Here is a 16,555-nt window from a genome sequence, read left to right on the forward strand (position 1 = left end):
AGAGCAGCATGGAGGGACATGAGCTGGAAAGTTTCTTGTGAATGGAACTTCCTCTGCACGACTGTCTGGAGTGACCTGGCAGTGCACTCCAGACCCTGAGAGTGAGAAAGAAAGCTTCTACGAGACCATGGTGACTCTCAAACATACAAGTGCATACCGCAGAGAGTATGGAGACCAGTTTGCATGGCTGGCTTAAGCTCCATAAGGGAACAGATAAACAACAATGGGGAACTTCTGGGTGTGACTTTGGTTTGCAATATTTTGGGAGCAAGGGAGGTTCTATGTCTTGAGGAAAAGAACGGTTCAGAGCAGGAAGGCTCCTAGCCACCATCCCCCACACTGGGGAGCCTGTTAATAAAATAAAAACTATTTCCCTCCACACAAATCTTTGTCTTATGTTTATTCATGATGACAAGCGTCTGGACCCCATGCTGCCTATTTAGAATTCAGCCACAAATGATTCTTGGGCAGTGATTGCCTAAATTACCCTGAGGGACCTGGAGCCTGCCCTAGTTAGCCTTCTGATAAAACTTGTCTCCCAAGTGTGTTTTTGTCCATATGGTAAAGCACATTTCTGGCAAGAGTGCTTTCTAAATAGCAGCCTTCTTTTTAGGGCACTGGAACAGATTTCACAGGTGATAACCTGCCTTGTACTGCAGAGCAGATATATTATTCTGCAACAAGAATTTGATGCTTAACCTCTGCCCAGCCTTAGAAACCATTCAGTAGTAGAAGCCAAGCAATTTCAAATATTTCAACCTAATGTACCTTTAAACCCCAAGGCCGCCTTGCTTTATCTCTTGACTATCATCTCTTTTGTGCAAAATCCAGTCCCTTAACTGTGGTAAAGATTCTGTAAGGAAGTGGGCTGATAGAACTCTGACTTTCCTTTTATGGGAATCGTTCTGCTCCCTTGCAAGCTGCCCAGGCAGGACTGAGAGAGTTGTGCGTGTCTTCAGCTTAGACTAGTTCTGGAACCAGTCTTTATTGCCTTGTGGTGTTTGTGGTGCTCATGTAACAAATCAAAAGTGATATAAACCAAATTTGCATATATATGGTTTAGCCCTGAAACCTGGAATTTCCAGCAAGAAAGATAATGATTTGGAGATGTTGCTAGTTGCCCTTTTTTTTTTTGCTTTGTTGAAGTAAAATGAAAAGGACCCTCTGAAATATCTAACTTTTTCTCTACTGCTTTTACCCTTTATTTCTACTTAGTTCATTTCAAACAAGGATTTTGAAGGTAACATGCCATTTCTGGTTTTAAAGTTATACCCTAACATTCCTGACATGTTTGTTTTGTAACATCTGAAATTTACCAAGAAATTGCTTTATTTACCCATTAGTATTTTCTTTTTAAATATTACCATTTGAAACAATGCAGCCTGTAACCCTCCCGCTGTGCATCAGCCTTGGGTATTCTGCTCTCATGTCATGTGCCCTGATGGGAAAGTTTCTCTTCTGTGTATCATGCGCATTGGAATATTACTTGCATTTTTTTATACAGTGCTTCCTGACCTTTCAAGTCTTCACTATTCTACACTAAATTACTCAATTTAGAATTTTACAGACACTATTGTTTTCCTTTTCATGTGTTTGGTCTATTTTTCAGGCCAGAATATCAGCTATCTTAGCTGCCCATTTATTCTCAGGAGAAGCATAGGTCCATGGGACATCAGAGCTAGTGGACTGGCCCAGGCCTCTTCCTTCACCAGTGAGGAAACTGAACCCTAGTGAAGGTTAATGTTTTGTTCAAGATGTTTTAGTGAATGGGTACTAGAATCAAAACTTTAGAAGTAGTTACAAGCCTTCTAACTATTGCCACCTCACACATTGTAGATGTTTACAAAGTGCTTGATTTGAATATTGACTTATCCAGTGCTTATGCAGCTTTCTGAAGCAACTCCTTTTGGTTTGTTAAAACTGGCAGTATGGGAGTGAAATATACATCCATCCTCCAGGAGATGTCCTAGGTTCCCTACCAGTGCAGAAGTGGGGTACCGCTATTTGCCACAGGCCAATGTGAAACAGCATCAGGATGTGGTCAGGTTCTCACATGCTTCTCCAGGACAGCCCTGTGTGTCTCCAGGTTCCACCTCCAGCCTCTGCTGCTGCTTTGAGAAGTCTGTCAGCTGCCTCTGCTGAGCTTCCTTCTCAGCTTGAGCTCTTTCTGGAGTTTTCCTCAGCTCTCCGAGCTCATATTTCTTGATTTTCAGAAGTGTAAAGATAAATTTTGGTAAGAACACAAGCTAAGTAAGCCACACATACACCCCACCCTCCACACATGTATGTATCTCTCTCTCTTTCACACACACACACACACACACACACAAAATCTGGGGCTTCATGGCACTTGAAATATGGAATTCAGTTATTCGGCCCTAAGGCATTTTACAAAAAACTACTTTTCTTTATGTTAAAATTGTGAGGAATCCTCCAAATTTTCTAGGAAAATATTACAGAAGGTGGTCACATTAAATAATATTGAATGTTATTACAATTTTAACTATTATTAAGGCCACATTTAGATTAAGGACTTCAAAAAAACAAACAAAAAAATCTTTGAGATAATTTCTGCTCAATTGGTAAACTTCAATTGAGAGAGTTGGGAGGAGAGATTATTTGGGAGAAGTGGGTAAGATTCCTGGGTTATTAAGCAAACATTATGAACCTTAGACCTGCTGATCTTGCTAGACTGATTGGGGCTTAGAGTTGAAGCTTTGATTCCATTCTTTGTCATTATGCCAAGAGCAGGAACTCTCTGGTGAAGGTGTTTTGTTGTTATTGCTGTCTGTTGTTTTTGCTTTTTTAATCTTTGAACTCTTGTTATTTAGGATACTATAACATTTTAATACTGGTGAGAGGTTTTGTAGTTGACTTCCACAGTTTTCTGTTTAATCACACTATAAAGTAGATAACTTAGAATTTATTATTCTTGTATTTAACAGTTCTATTCACAAGACTATTACTTTTAGGAAAATGTTTTTCTGACCTCTAATGTGCAAGTTTACAGAATGATTATGAGCAGAATTCCAGAGCCAGATTTTAGAAATAATTTTCTTAGTGTCTAATATGGGTAACTTTCCACAATTTAGATTCTCATTGCTTTAGGCTTTGAGAAGGTGCATATATACAACATCTGCGTAAGGCACACACTCATCTACTCAATGTCCTGGTTAATCAAAGCAAAATACTTCAGATTTTGTCATAACACAAGTTGCTCATATTTACTAGACAAACAGAGCTTTGAAAGAAAAGGTCATATTTCATTCACTTCTATAAAAATATATGAACACAACGGGTGGTGTGGCTCAATGAATTGAGTGCGGGCCTGGAACCAAAAGGTTGCCTGTTCGATTCCCAGTCAGGGCACATGCCTGGGTTGCAGGCTAGGTCTCCAGTAGAGGGTACACAAGAGGCAAAAACACAATGATGTTTCTCTACTTCTTTTTCTCCCTCCCCTCCCCTATCTAAAAATAAATCAATAAAATCTTTAAAAAATATGGATACTTATCTTTGTTTTTAGGATTGGACTAGTTCTGGGATACAGAATATAAGAGCATATTCATCCTAGTAAGTGGCTACACGTAGCATTTTTTTTTCAGGACCTATAACCTGATGTTTCTTATTTATTCAGACAAACATGGAATATGCACTGAATTCAGACTCCTCCTGATCTTTCTAACATGGGTAAATCCTGGAATTTTATCTCCACCTAATAGCAAATTATATACCAAATTATAGAAAAATGAACTATAATCCTTTTGAGTTTTTAGCCTTGGACTCTGCAATTGATGTGAACTCAAAAAAGCATTGTCCTAGGGGTACAAACCACCATTGTGGAGGGCTAAGTCTGAAGTTAACTTCTTTGGAAGTAGAAACTAAGAGAGTTTGTGGTGCAAGTGTTTGTTAGGGATCTACACTCCTGAAAGAAAGTAAAATAATGCAATGGTTTGTAAAAGAAGAAGATGAACTTTGAGTTAGGACTAACAAAGTTCTAGTCTGTCCAGTGGGGAACTGTACTACTGTGATGGACCCAGGTTCTGGGACCTAACCAGGTCTGTCTGCTGTCTGCTGACTTATTCTCTGCAGCTGGGCAATCATAGTCATGTTTCTAAGTCTACCTCTCTTTCTTTCATCTAAACTTTCATGAATGAGATCTACTTATTACAAATTCTGCCAAACTTTTGCTGTGCCTTTCAGAACTCTGAGGATTTTATTGTTTAGAGGTTGAGGAGCTGACCAAAAATCATGGTACGTTAGAAGCAGAGTTATTGTGATCTTAGTATGACCTGCCAATTTTACAGAACTGTAGGGAAGTCCAGAGTGACTGTATAACTTGGTTAATGTTAAACATCTTGATAGGCACGGGAAGAAGAGTTGATCTAAGAAGTCTTAGATTACAATCCAAACAGTAGTCTCACTCTACTTTGAAATTATTTACTCTTAAAGCTTTATTTTTTTGTTTTGATTATCATTGTGGATGAAAATTATAATCATACAAAGTGATGCCCTTGGGTATTAACCAAGTTGCTATTTATATCAAAGATGGAAAGGAAATAGTGGCCTCCAGAAAAGTAACAAGTAGCTGTACAGGCTTAAAATGGTCACCTAAGGTGTTTCTCACCTGAAAATATCCTTTAAATGACCATCATAAACAAATCAACTAACAGCAAGTGTTGGAGAGGATGTGGAGAAAAGGGAACCCTAGTGCACTGTTGGTGGGAATGCAAAGTGGTGCAGCCACTGTGTAAAATAATATGGACCCTGGCTGGTGTGGCTTAGTGGATTGAGTGCGGGCCTGCAAACTGAAGTCACTGGTTTGATTCCCAGTCAGGGCACATGCCTGGGTTGAAGGCCAGGTCCCCAATAGGGCGCGTGTGAGAGGCAACCACACATTGATGTTTCTCTCCCCCTCTTTCTCCTTCCCTTCCCCATCTCTAAAAATTAATAAATAAAATCTTAACAAAAGATAAAACAATGCAGAATTTCCTCAGAAAACTAAAACTGGAACTGCCTTTTAACTCAGCAGTTCCACTGCTGGGATCATATCCTAAGAGCCCTGACCACACCAACGCAAAAGAGCCTATGCACCCCAATGTTCATAGCAGCACAATTTACAATAGCCAAGTGCTGGAAGCAACCTAAGTGCCCATCAGTAAATGAGTGGATCAAAAACTACAGTACATTTACATGATGGAATACTATGCAGCAGAAAGAAAGAAGGAGCTCCTACAGTTTGTGACAGCATGGATGGAACTGGAGAGCATTATGCTAATGAAGTAAGCCAGGCAATGAAAGACAAATACCATATGATCTCACCGATAACTGGAACCTAATCAACAAAACAAACAAGCAAGCAAAATATAATCAGAAATACTGAAATAAAGAACAAACTGACAGTAACTAGAGGGGAGGTGGGAAGGGAAAATGGCGGGGGAAGGGGAGAAGGGTCTTCGGAAACATCTATAAAGGACACATGGACAAAACCAAAGGAGGATAGGATCAAGTGGAGGGAAGTGGGGGTGGCTGGGGTGGGGGGGAGTAGTGTGGGGAAAATGGAGGCAACTATACTTGAACAATGATAAAAAAAGTGAAAAAATGCCATTTCAGTAATTAGTACTCTAATGTGCAAAAGGACACCATTAACAAAAGGAAATTATAAAATGTATTAAATTAACATATCAAAAAATCATAAATTGTTTCTTAGAAAGCATAACACCTATAGGTAGTCGTAAACTATTAGCAATGAGGTCAAATTTAGGTTAATAGTGTGTTTGGAATACAATTTGGGGCTTTAAAGAAGATACATTTTTCATGGCTATGTCAACCAATCTCACTTAAATATAAAGGAAATAGAGTTTCTGTCACTAGACACCACTTTCCCGCTTTAGACAATCTCCTTTTTCCACTGAACTAAGCCCTAAAGAATGAACAGTATCAATAAAATGCCTTTTCCAATTTCAGTGATTGCTGCTGCTTTGTCACTTATTTAGGGCACTTGGCTTTTTTTGATAAAATGATAGTCTTTGTTATTAAAAGTTTGTAATGAAGTTCACTGTCACATTTCAGGATCTGAGTGAAGACAAGTCTAGGACACAAAGCAGCTCAGTGTTTAGGGTTAGAGCAATTGAGGGTTCTGGATTTAAGGGGTTCAGGCTTAGGCTTTAGGACTCAGGTGAACTTGGATATCTGGAGGATTAAAGAGGTTTTGTGGACTGAAACTGAAAATATTTAGCTACATATAATGGGATCAAATGTGCTCTTACATATATGATTTTTGGAGCATACTCTTTGGATAATTGGAAAATATAAGTAGTATTTTGTTTAATTTATTTATCTGTTTTTTACTTATTTTGTTTTACTTGAGGTATTAACAAAACAGAACAAAGCTTTAAATGTAAGTTAAAATTTGATTTAGTTTTTTAAATCAATATATATTTGAACAATCTTTTTGTAACTTTATACTTTGTGTTAATAATATTATTCTTATACAAGTGAAATCACTGCATTTCTAAATCATTTCTCACAAAGAAATTCAGCAATTTTTTGTCTCCATCTTCAGCTAATCATGGTAGACATTGTGTAATGCTCATAAATATAAGTATCCTATGAACATTTGAGAATGGTTGCCTGTTTCACAAAGTGGTCTTGGCAGTTTCTCCTTCCCTAGGCCATCCATTGAACTCCGGACCATGGCTCAACTCTACCAATGGAGTATTTCTCACTTGGCTATCAGTGGCCTCCTTTGTGGTTCTTCATACTAAAAATAGACCCAATGTTTAAGTCACATCAGTGAAAGCAGAAAATAGACTGTAATTTTCAACAACTTATTAAGAATATGTGGACCTGGGGAAAATTACAATAGATTGCTACTTTACTCAAGGCCAACTCTAGGCTCACCTTTGGTGCTTGTGAAATGTGCTTTCTTCTTTGCTTTTGGCCTAATGTCATTTAGGAGAGCCAGTTGCCCTCCCCTCTAATGAAAGTTTACTTTACCATGTCTTTGCTACCTCGATTTCAGGCATTATCCAAGCATAAGACTCTAGAATAAGAAAAAAAAAGCTATACTGTTAACATTAACTAAAAGATCTGTTTTCTAAATCTTTATTTCTACCCTTGCATTGACAACATCCAAGTAATAGTAATCATATTTCCATTGAAAGGAAACTCTACCCATGTGTTGTGGCCTTTATCTATAGCTATAAAACAAGATAACTCTATATCAGTTTATTTTGTGTTAATTAGTCTTAGATAACATTACACTTAAGTTAGCAACAATTCAACCAAAGTTCCACTCTCAAATTCAATTCAATTACTTTTTACATTAGTCATCTAGCTACATGTAAGTGTTTTCCATCTCATTTCTGAATGTCCTGAAAACTACCACTTAGAGAAGTATTCTATACATCTTTATAATAAAATAAATTTTATATGTATATACACATATATGTTCACATTGCTTTCTGGCAAAGCATTATTTTTCCCAACTAAAGAACAGTTTTCAGAGTCAACACTCTGCTAAAATATATACCCTAATGAAATGATCAGCTAGACCACTAAATTTCTTAGTATGAAGTATATACATTCAGGTTATTTTTCTTTATTCAGATATCCTTTATAAACAGGAAAGAAAACAAAAACATTACTTGAAGTTTTTAAATTATAGATTTTGCAGCCTACTAATGAAAGGTTCATGAATGTCTATTTCTGAAATTAATTGCTGTTCTAGCTGGCTACTCAGATAACTCTTAAGAGGTATATATTAATATTTTGATGATTAAAACTTATGTTGAAACTTGCATAGCTATATTACTCCTAAAAGTGTGCAAATTTCATTTGCAGACTTTCAAAATTCTCATACCAAAAGAACATTGCATTGCGTTTGGGCCTCTATTATGTGGAATGGGAGAAAATGCTTTTAAATGATCATGAATTCATGAAGTTTTTTAAAAAATTTTATTTTAATTGCTGTTGAAATACAATTTTCTATCTTTTACTCCATCCCAGCACACCCACCCAGCCCTCCCCTCCTCCCTCCCATTTCCACCCGCCCCTAGTTTTTGTCCATGTGTCCTTTATACTTGTTCCTGTAAACCCTTCCCCTTTTCCCCTGAAATTCCCCTGAAATTCCCTCACCTCTTTCCTCTGAACACTGTCAGCCTGTTCTCTATTTCAGTGCCTTTGGTTATATTTTGCTTGTTTCTTGAATTCATGAAGTTTTATTTGCATTAATGTCACTTATATAGGACTTTGAAGTTTAGAGCAACTAGAACTAGATGGAATGATGCACAAGCATCTGGAATTTTAATTTATAAAACTCCATGAATTTTTGAAACTCACTTAATCTTATGTATGGGTTAACTTTTGCTTTGCAACAAAACATCCTAAAATTTAGTAGTTCAAAACACTATAATTTACTTACAGTAACTTATGATTCTGTTAGTTGGTAATTAGTGCTGGGCTCAGATGAGTGGTTCTGCTAATGTGGCCATGCCCAGTTGATCTCTGCCTGGGTTTTTTAGTGTATTAGCTTTGGATTAGCTGGTAGATTGCTTGGTCCAGGATAGATTGGCCAGGGCAGCTCATCTCTGGTCTACGTAGTCTTTCACCATCCAACAGGCAACCTACTCTAGGCTTGTTCATATGGTGATGGTAATGAGGTTTCCGAAAGTAGCAAGAGAACAATTACCAATTCACAACTACTTTTTAAGCTTCTGCTTGATCATGCTTGCTAGCATTCCATTGGTCAAAACAAATTACATGGTCAAGCTCAGAGTGAGAGTGGCAGAAAAAGGTGTTATGAATAGAAGGAGGGGAATTTTTGTAATCATTTTAGTACACTGTAAAACAGTACTTTGCTTTAGTTATAAAGTGATGCTCATTGCTCATTACACCTAAATAATTATGTTTAAGTATTCTACCTAGTAAGGTATTAAATACAACATTAAATCTTCTTGATTCAAAATATTTGATTAGTCAGGCTTGATGATTAAAACCCAATCTGAAATTCTCTTTGTATCTCTAGACTATGTATTTCTTTCTTGAAGAGCACAAGCAAATCCTATATCTGCTTTCCCACATGCATATTTAAACATTTGTTATTATATTTTCAACTCAAAAACTTGCAATTAGATGGCTAAAAATACAGTACCTTAAAATGAATGCTCATTCAGTATGTTGGCAAAAATGAGCAGCCAGAGAGAATGCTGCTCCATGTTGATAATGGTAATTTCAAAGCATATAACCTTCTGATAAAAATATTTGACAGTTTAACATCTTTTTGTTTCTTTCTTTGTAGGGGTGCCAACAATTGTGATAAACACCCTTTAAACATAAATTATTTCCCTTCCCAGTGGTACTTGAGAATTTATGTTGTTTATATTTTATTTCCCAAATTAGTTGTGATTTCTTAGTCTTGGAGGTTATTTGGAAGTACATTGTGATTATATGTTTCTAGGGAGATTTAATCATCACATAAAAAAGGCAAACATAACCTCACTCAACAAAGTGATTTCTGCATATTGTGATAATTGAATAAATTGCAGCTGCTATACAAAAAAGTTTCAGTAAAAAGAAACTTAATTTCTGTGACAGGATGACTTTATGTTTCTATTTAAATTTGTGTTAAATTCTGTTTAAATGAATTATAATATACGATACTTTTATTTGTTTGATTTCAATCTGGAAAAGGTGACATGAAATGAAAGTGCAGCTTTATCTTAACTTTTGTTAAAAGTAGTTCTTAATATTTTTATCAGAATGAATTTAAATGTAAAAATTATGTAAATATATCGATGTGTACATATATGTACCTGTGTATATATATGTCAGTTTATTATCTATCTATCCACCTATCTATCACTTATCTACCTTAACTACTTTCTCAATTTGTCCTTCTATATCAGATGGACTAGAGTCAAGTGAGGCTGTTTTCAGGATGTGATCTGGTGAAAATCTGTCTTAATTGTAAGCAGCATGCCCAGGTAAATAAAATTAAACCCATATGTATAAAATAGTTGTAAATATCAAAGTTTCAAGGTTGGTTATATAGAACTGTGATCTATCATTATTTATTTGATCACTCATTCATTAAATATTGATGCTATGTGCTAGGCACTATAGTAAGTATGGAGAAGTCATAGTCATGCTTGCCCAGGCATGAATTAAGATGAATTAAGCAGGCATGCTTATAATGAGCTGAGCCTTCAAATCCACTCTGCCTGTGTCCTTTAAATTTACAGCTGTGTAATAACCAACTGAGTTCATTCTTGACAGTGAGATTTTCAAAGAGAATTACATATATCTATTTTCTAGGCTTAAACATTTTATAATTTTAGAGATATATATTATATATACTGATATTATACTTATTACACATAAAACCAAAGAAAAAAACATGAGATAGATTTCTTTTTACATGTCCTTTTGTAGTTCAGGTACGTGGAGTATATTTCTCCAATCTTCAAACTTACAACGTCTTCTCTATGCCTCAGAATAAAGTCTTAGAAAGTTACCAAATCAGCAAGAATTCTCTCTGAATTAATCTCAAACTTTTCATTTTCCTCTATATCATTTTATAATGTTTAAATAAATCTATATTTACATTTTTCTACATATCATGTGCTGTTATCACTCTTTAATTTTCTCCATGTTCTCCCCTTAGCATGGATGTTCTTACTCTTAATCTGTCACCTGTCAATCTCCAGGTTCTGATTAAAAGCATAGTTCATGCATAGTTCACCTGAGTAAAAATGCTTTGCTTGGTTCATTTGTCATAAAAGCTTCTCTCACATAGTAGGTATTCTTTAAATATTTGCTCAATGAGTTAATTCCAAAATTAATTTACTATTTACTGAATTTGGGGTTATATTATAGATAATATTGTATCTTTGTCTCGCTCATTAGTAAGTTCCATGACAGATAAGACCATATAGTAATCATTTCTGTGAGATCATGCAAAATATCTTCCTCAATACCAAGTTAAGAACTAAATTGAATTCATGGCAGTTTCTAAAATTAGAGTCTTGATAAAGTAGTATCATGTGACTTGATAAAGGCAAAAGAATTTTGGATGTCAGTGATATTTCACAGACAAAAGGTATTCCACTGTATTAGGACAAGTTTACAATTCCTTCAGCAGGAAATACATTTTTGGATGGCTGAAAACATTTTCTATTTTGGGTCTCTGTTGAATTATCCCTCTTTGTCTGTGAAGTACATTTGTAACAAGACCCATAATAAAAGTGATGGTTCACCCCAAATTTATTTTATGACTATAGATAAGTTACTTAAGCCACAGTTTTTCTCTTCTGTAAATAAGGATGATAATATTTACTTTGATGATCTCACTGGCTTGCTATAAGGATCAACTGTAATAGAATATTTATAAATATTCATAGATTCAAACAAAGCTGTATCATCCTAAATCTCCTTAGAACTGGTTTTATGTTTCCCAAAGCCATAGCAAAGAACTAGGGTTTGACATATTAAAAATAAATATATATTTTTGAGAGGAAGAAAGTTTTCCTCAGAGAAGCTCTCCTTGTCTGTCTACTTACCTAGATTCCTATCTTCCCCTACTTTTGTGATGAATCTTTTTTTTTTCCTATAGAGGGGATCGATATTTGTAATAATAGTTACTTGTTTACTTTTATATTTTATAGGTCTATAGGACTGATGAGAGTATAATTTGTGTTTGACTTGCACTACTGAATAAACAGTATGTGTGAGCCTAAAGGGTAAGTGCCTAATGCATTCTTGTGGAATGATAAAATAACCTAGAATCAGTGGGTCTCCAATTTCCATGTGAATAAGAATCATAGAATCTGCTAAAAATACAGAATATGAATTTTAAACTGGGAGATTCTGATCTTGTGGTTTGTCCTGGGGCCTAGGAATCTACATGTAACTTCTTCCTCTACCCTCTATTGTTCTAATGTGAATGATTGACAGATGTCCCCTTCATGGTTAATGACAGTGTGTGAGAGAAGGCTATGTGAGAAGCACTTCTGCCCTCAGGGATTTGGAAAGAATTAGAGCTGCTTCTTGGCACACCTGGAGAGGAACCCTTCTAGAAATGTGTACTATAAGGAGGCAGACTAGTCTTTCCTTTGTCTCAGAAAATGACAATCACAATTCATACTTTTGAAAGAATGGAAAAAAAGGTTTCCTAAAGACTCAGTTTGGCAGACCACAGCAATGGGCATTGGATGCCTGGCTGAAGCACTTGCCCATCACTATCTCAGAGACCTGAACTTTTATTCATCATCTGCCCTGCTGCACAAAAACACGAACACTTTGATGAATGCTTTGCATTCTTCCCCACATCTTCAGGATGGGATAAAAATTCCTTTATTTAGTTGCGCTATTATTTTCCACTTTAAACTTCAATAGAGACTGAGAAACAGGTGCTAGTTTCTCTTTTTCCTCGAGGCCTAAAGAAATCAGAATAACTGCTACTAAGAAAAGATAGCAGATAAGGCCTCAGCAGCAATACTATTAACTTGCTGCTATTCAGCCCAGGAGCAGATGTTAATTACCAAAGAGCACAGCCCCAAAGTGAAAAGAACTTCATCACGGCTCTGGCTTATGCTGATTCCCTTGCAACCACTCACACTGGATGTGTGAGGTCTCGTTATTTCAAGTAGGAGTCATGGCTCCATATTCCCAACTCCACCCAAGGTTTACAAGATTAATTTTTACCAAGCAAGACAAAAACAAAATAAAAAAATTAAGCATTTACCTGAATAATCTGCTCTAAGATTTGTTTTGTTATGTAACAGGAAGATGCTTGTTTTTAGAACTTAAATTAGATTGCTTAAATTTTAACAGTCTTTGAATCAGGAGACTCTTAGAGAAGAGTGGGGACTGCAGTTGGATGGATACATGAATAAAATACACTGTGGGATTAGCAATACTGCCACTGTCTTTCCTTTGGTTTGATGGTGATACTGGAGAATGGCTGAATGGGTTAACGACCATAAGACAGCAGGTTGCTAAAGGCAGTAATGATATGAAGTTGGGAAGTATTTAAAAACAGTATGGAATTTCCTCAGAAAACTAAAAATGGAACTACCTTTTGACCCAGCAATTCCACTGCTAGGATTATATCCTAAGAACCCTGAAACACCAATCCAAAAGAACCTATGCACCTCAATGTTCATAGCAGCACAATTTACAATAGCCAAGTGCTGGAAGCAACCTAAGTGCCCATCAGTAAATGAGTAGATCAAAAAACCGTGGCACATTTACACAATGGAATTCTATGCAGCAGAAAGAAAGAAGGAGCTCCTACAGTTTGTGACAGCATGGATGGAACTGGAGAGCATTATGCTAAATGAAGTAAGCCAGGCAATGAAAGACAAATACCATATGAATTCACCTTTAACTGGAACCTAATCAACAAAACAAACAAGCAAGCAAAATATAACCAGAGACATTGAAATTAAGAACAAACAGTAACCAGAGGGGAGGGGGGAGGGGATAATGGGGAGAAGTGGGGGAGGGTTTTCAGGAACAACTATACAGGACACATAGACAAAAATAAGGGGGGGTGGAAAAGTGGAGGGAGGTGGGGATGGCTGGGGTGGTAGGGAGGAGTAGGGGGAAAGGGCAGAAAACTGTATTTGAACAATAAAATTCAAAAGTATTTAATAAAAAATAAAATAAAATACATGAGAATTGTAATATTGAGACTAACTTCTCTGTCAAGAAGGTAAAACAACTCTGAAACCACAAATGGTCAAGAACGGTTGGATTGACCTTCTGAGTGAGCAAATTCCTTGAGATAGAATAGAATGGAAATTGATATATTATCAAATTCCTTCAGGCCTAGGGAAGTAAAATCAACAGTTTTCTTTTGGCTCAAATAATTTTTTCTAACTCCAAAATTGTGGGAGGTAAAAGCAAATTCTTATGGGGACAAAGATTATAAATTATAAGTAAGTGAAGTGGCCTGGATATCACAAATATTTCTGGTGATATCCAGAAATCATCTGCTGTTTTTTGACTAAATTTTATCTTCTTACTTTTGCTAGAACTCTGGACACAAAAGTACTTCACTTTTTCATAATTTAACTATAAGAGAAAAAAAACAGCCTAAGTGAGATTGCAGATGGAACCCGGGCATGCAGTCCAGTGGAGACAGACAGGTGGTGACTGGAGCTCCCAGGTCCCTTCTAAGATGGACAGTCACTCTGCTGCTTCATTAGAGGTTGCCTTGTGGGAATGTAGGCACAGGCCTGCTACTGCTTGTTATTCTGTTTTTAAGAGAAGCTAGAGAACTGAATTTGTAAATGGAAACTTCTGATTTTTAAGTTGGGGCTGCTGATTCAACTTTTTATGAAGACTTTTTCCAGTATAGATGTTCTTCACTCCAACATTTACATAGCTAGTTCAGCATACTCTGGTTTTAGTCCAGAACAAACTTCCCAGAGGCAAGAGTGGGGTGTGATTTGTGTTGCCCTGTGCCCCGGAAGAAAGTTTCCTAGTGAGTTGACAAACTCTCTCTCTTATGAAGAGCTTAAATGATTACTTTTTCTCTGCAATTTTGAAAATTTCCCTTATGTGCATCATTTGAGGAATGCAAGATGCATAACTATAAGGCTTATTACAAAACAGATTTCAATACCCATGTGTCAAATCACTGTTCCCCAAACATAAAATATGTGTGACAATACATGACCACTAGATATGCCCAGAAATACTCTTCAGGAAAGGGCTCTGCTTTGGTGACACATTTCAGGAATATTTGGAACATTTTTAACACTGTAATTATGTAGCAAAGTAGGAATTATAAAGATGATAATCTTTTACCAAGCCACCATTTATAGAAGTGAAGGAACCTTGAATAAACAAAACAAAACAAAACAAAACAAAATAAATAAACAAAAAGAACAAGCCATTCACAAGTATTCTATAAAACCCCCCAAAACAGTAAAACATAGATACCAGTGTGACAAGCCATGGTATCTTAGAACCACATTGAATGTGATTCAGGTGTATTAGTCAAGGGTTATATTTTATGATAAAAATAATGTGTTCTTGAGGAAAGCACAAATTAAAAACAATCACATATAATAAGTATATTAGGAAGGTCTTAAACAGCTTTAGCAAAAATTCTAGGATTTAGGGAAAACTTCAAGTTTCAACAGTTTCTTCGAGGGAGAGTAAATTTTCATATTTTAGGGTTACTTTCCCTGTGTTCAGGGCATAACTATTTTTTTTTCTGTCACTATGATAAGTTTCAGTGATGGCAAAGCAGTTTTAGACTATGAATCTTATTTTATAATACATCTTCAACTTAGGTTAACTAAAATGTTGATGCTTTCAGGAATCACTAAAATACATTCTTTATCTTCTGGGCTGAAAAACATGGTTGCCATCTGACTTAGTGAAACATCTAATCATTTCCACCTACCCTATCATCTCTCCACCTAATCAAATAAAGTAACCAACCCATCAAGACCTTTCCATAAGTCTTATCATGAATTCCCCATATTCCAATGATCTATGACTGCACACAAACCACCCCAAACTTAGTGCCTTAAAACAATGAGACTTATTTATTTTTCTCATGAATCTGAAATGTTCATTGCTTCAGAGAAGATGGATCGTATCCACTCCATGCAGGATTGCAGGGAGGCCTAAATGGGGGATGAGGGTTGACTTTCAAGGGGCCCTTGTATGTGATTGGGAACACGACGCTTTGGTCTTGGCTGGAGCTCAGCCTGGGAATCACCTCATAAAGGTGTGAGTTTTCTTGTGGCATGGTGGCTGTGTTGTAGGAGCAAGTAGAGGCAGGAAGTGCAAGTTACCAGTCTTTTTAAGGAAGAGGGCTAAAAACTGGACAAGCTTCTCTTGTCTCATATTTCAATTGGTCACATAGTCACAGAATCCATCCAGATTCAAGGGGAGGGTACGTAGACTTCACCTCTTGGTGGGAAGAGTGTCAAAGAAAAAAAATGTGTACATTTGCCTACCATTTTGATTCCATCTTCTGCCACTATCATCCCTCATCATCTCTACTCCCAGACCTCATTTCTAAACTCATAACAAGCCTGGATTCCAAGCACATTAAACAAGACTAATTTCATCAAGCAAGACAAAACAAAAACAAAACAAAACAAAAACTGTAGCATTTATGTGGGTAATTTGTTTTAAAATTTACTTTATCAAATAACAAGAAGAAATTTTTTTTCGGAACTTAAATTGGATTGCTGTCTTCCATTTTTTGACCCTTATAAATAGTCTTTCTAGACTGTTTTTATCCACCCCTGAACCCAGAATAGCATTCGCCTGGTAAAAAAGTAATCATCTTTCATGAGTTAACTAAAGTATCCCTTTCCTCTATGAGGTTTTTCCCAACTCACCTCAGAAAGTAACCAACAATACATTTGGCACTCCTTACCCACAGGTTCCAAATCCTTGTATTGAACCAACAACAAATTGTTATATTTGGGGAAAATATTATGGTGTCAATGACCTGTACTATGTTATTAGGCTTGTGATGGTTGTGTTTGTACTGAACATATACAGATTTTCTTTTTTAAAGATT

This window comes from Phyllostomus discolor, chromosome 2, assembly GCF_004126475.2.
Source record: "Phyllostomus discolor isolate MPI-MPIP mPhyDis1 chromosome 2, mPhyDis1.pri.v3, whole genome shotgun sequence".
Classification (NCBI taxonomy): domain Eukaryota; kingdom Metazoa; phylum Chordata; class Mammalia; order Chiroptera; family Phyllostomidae; genus Phyllostomus; species Phyllostomus discolor.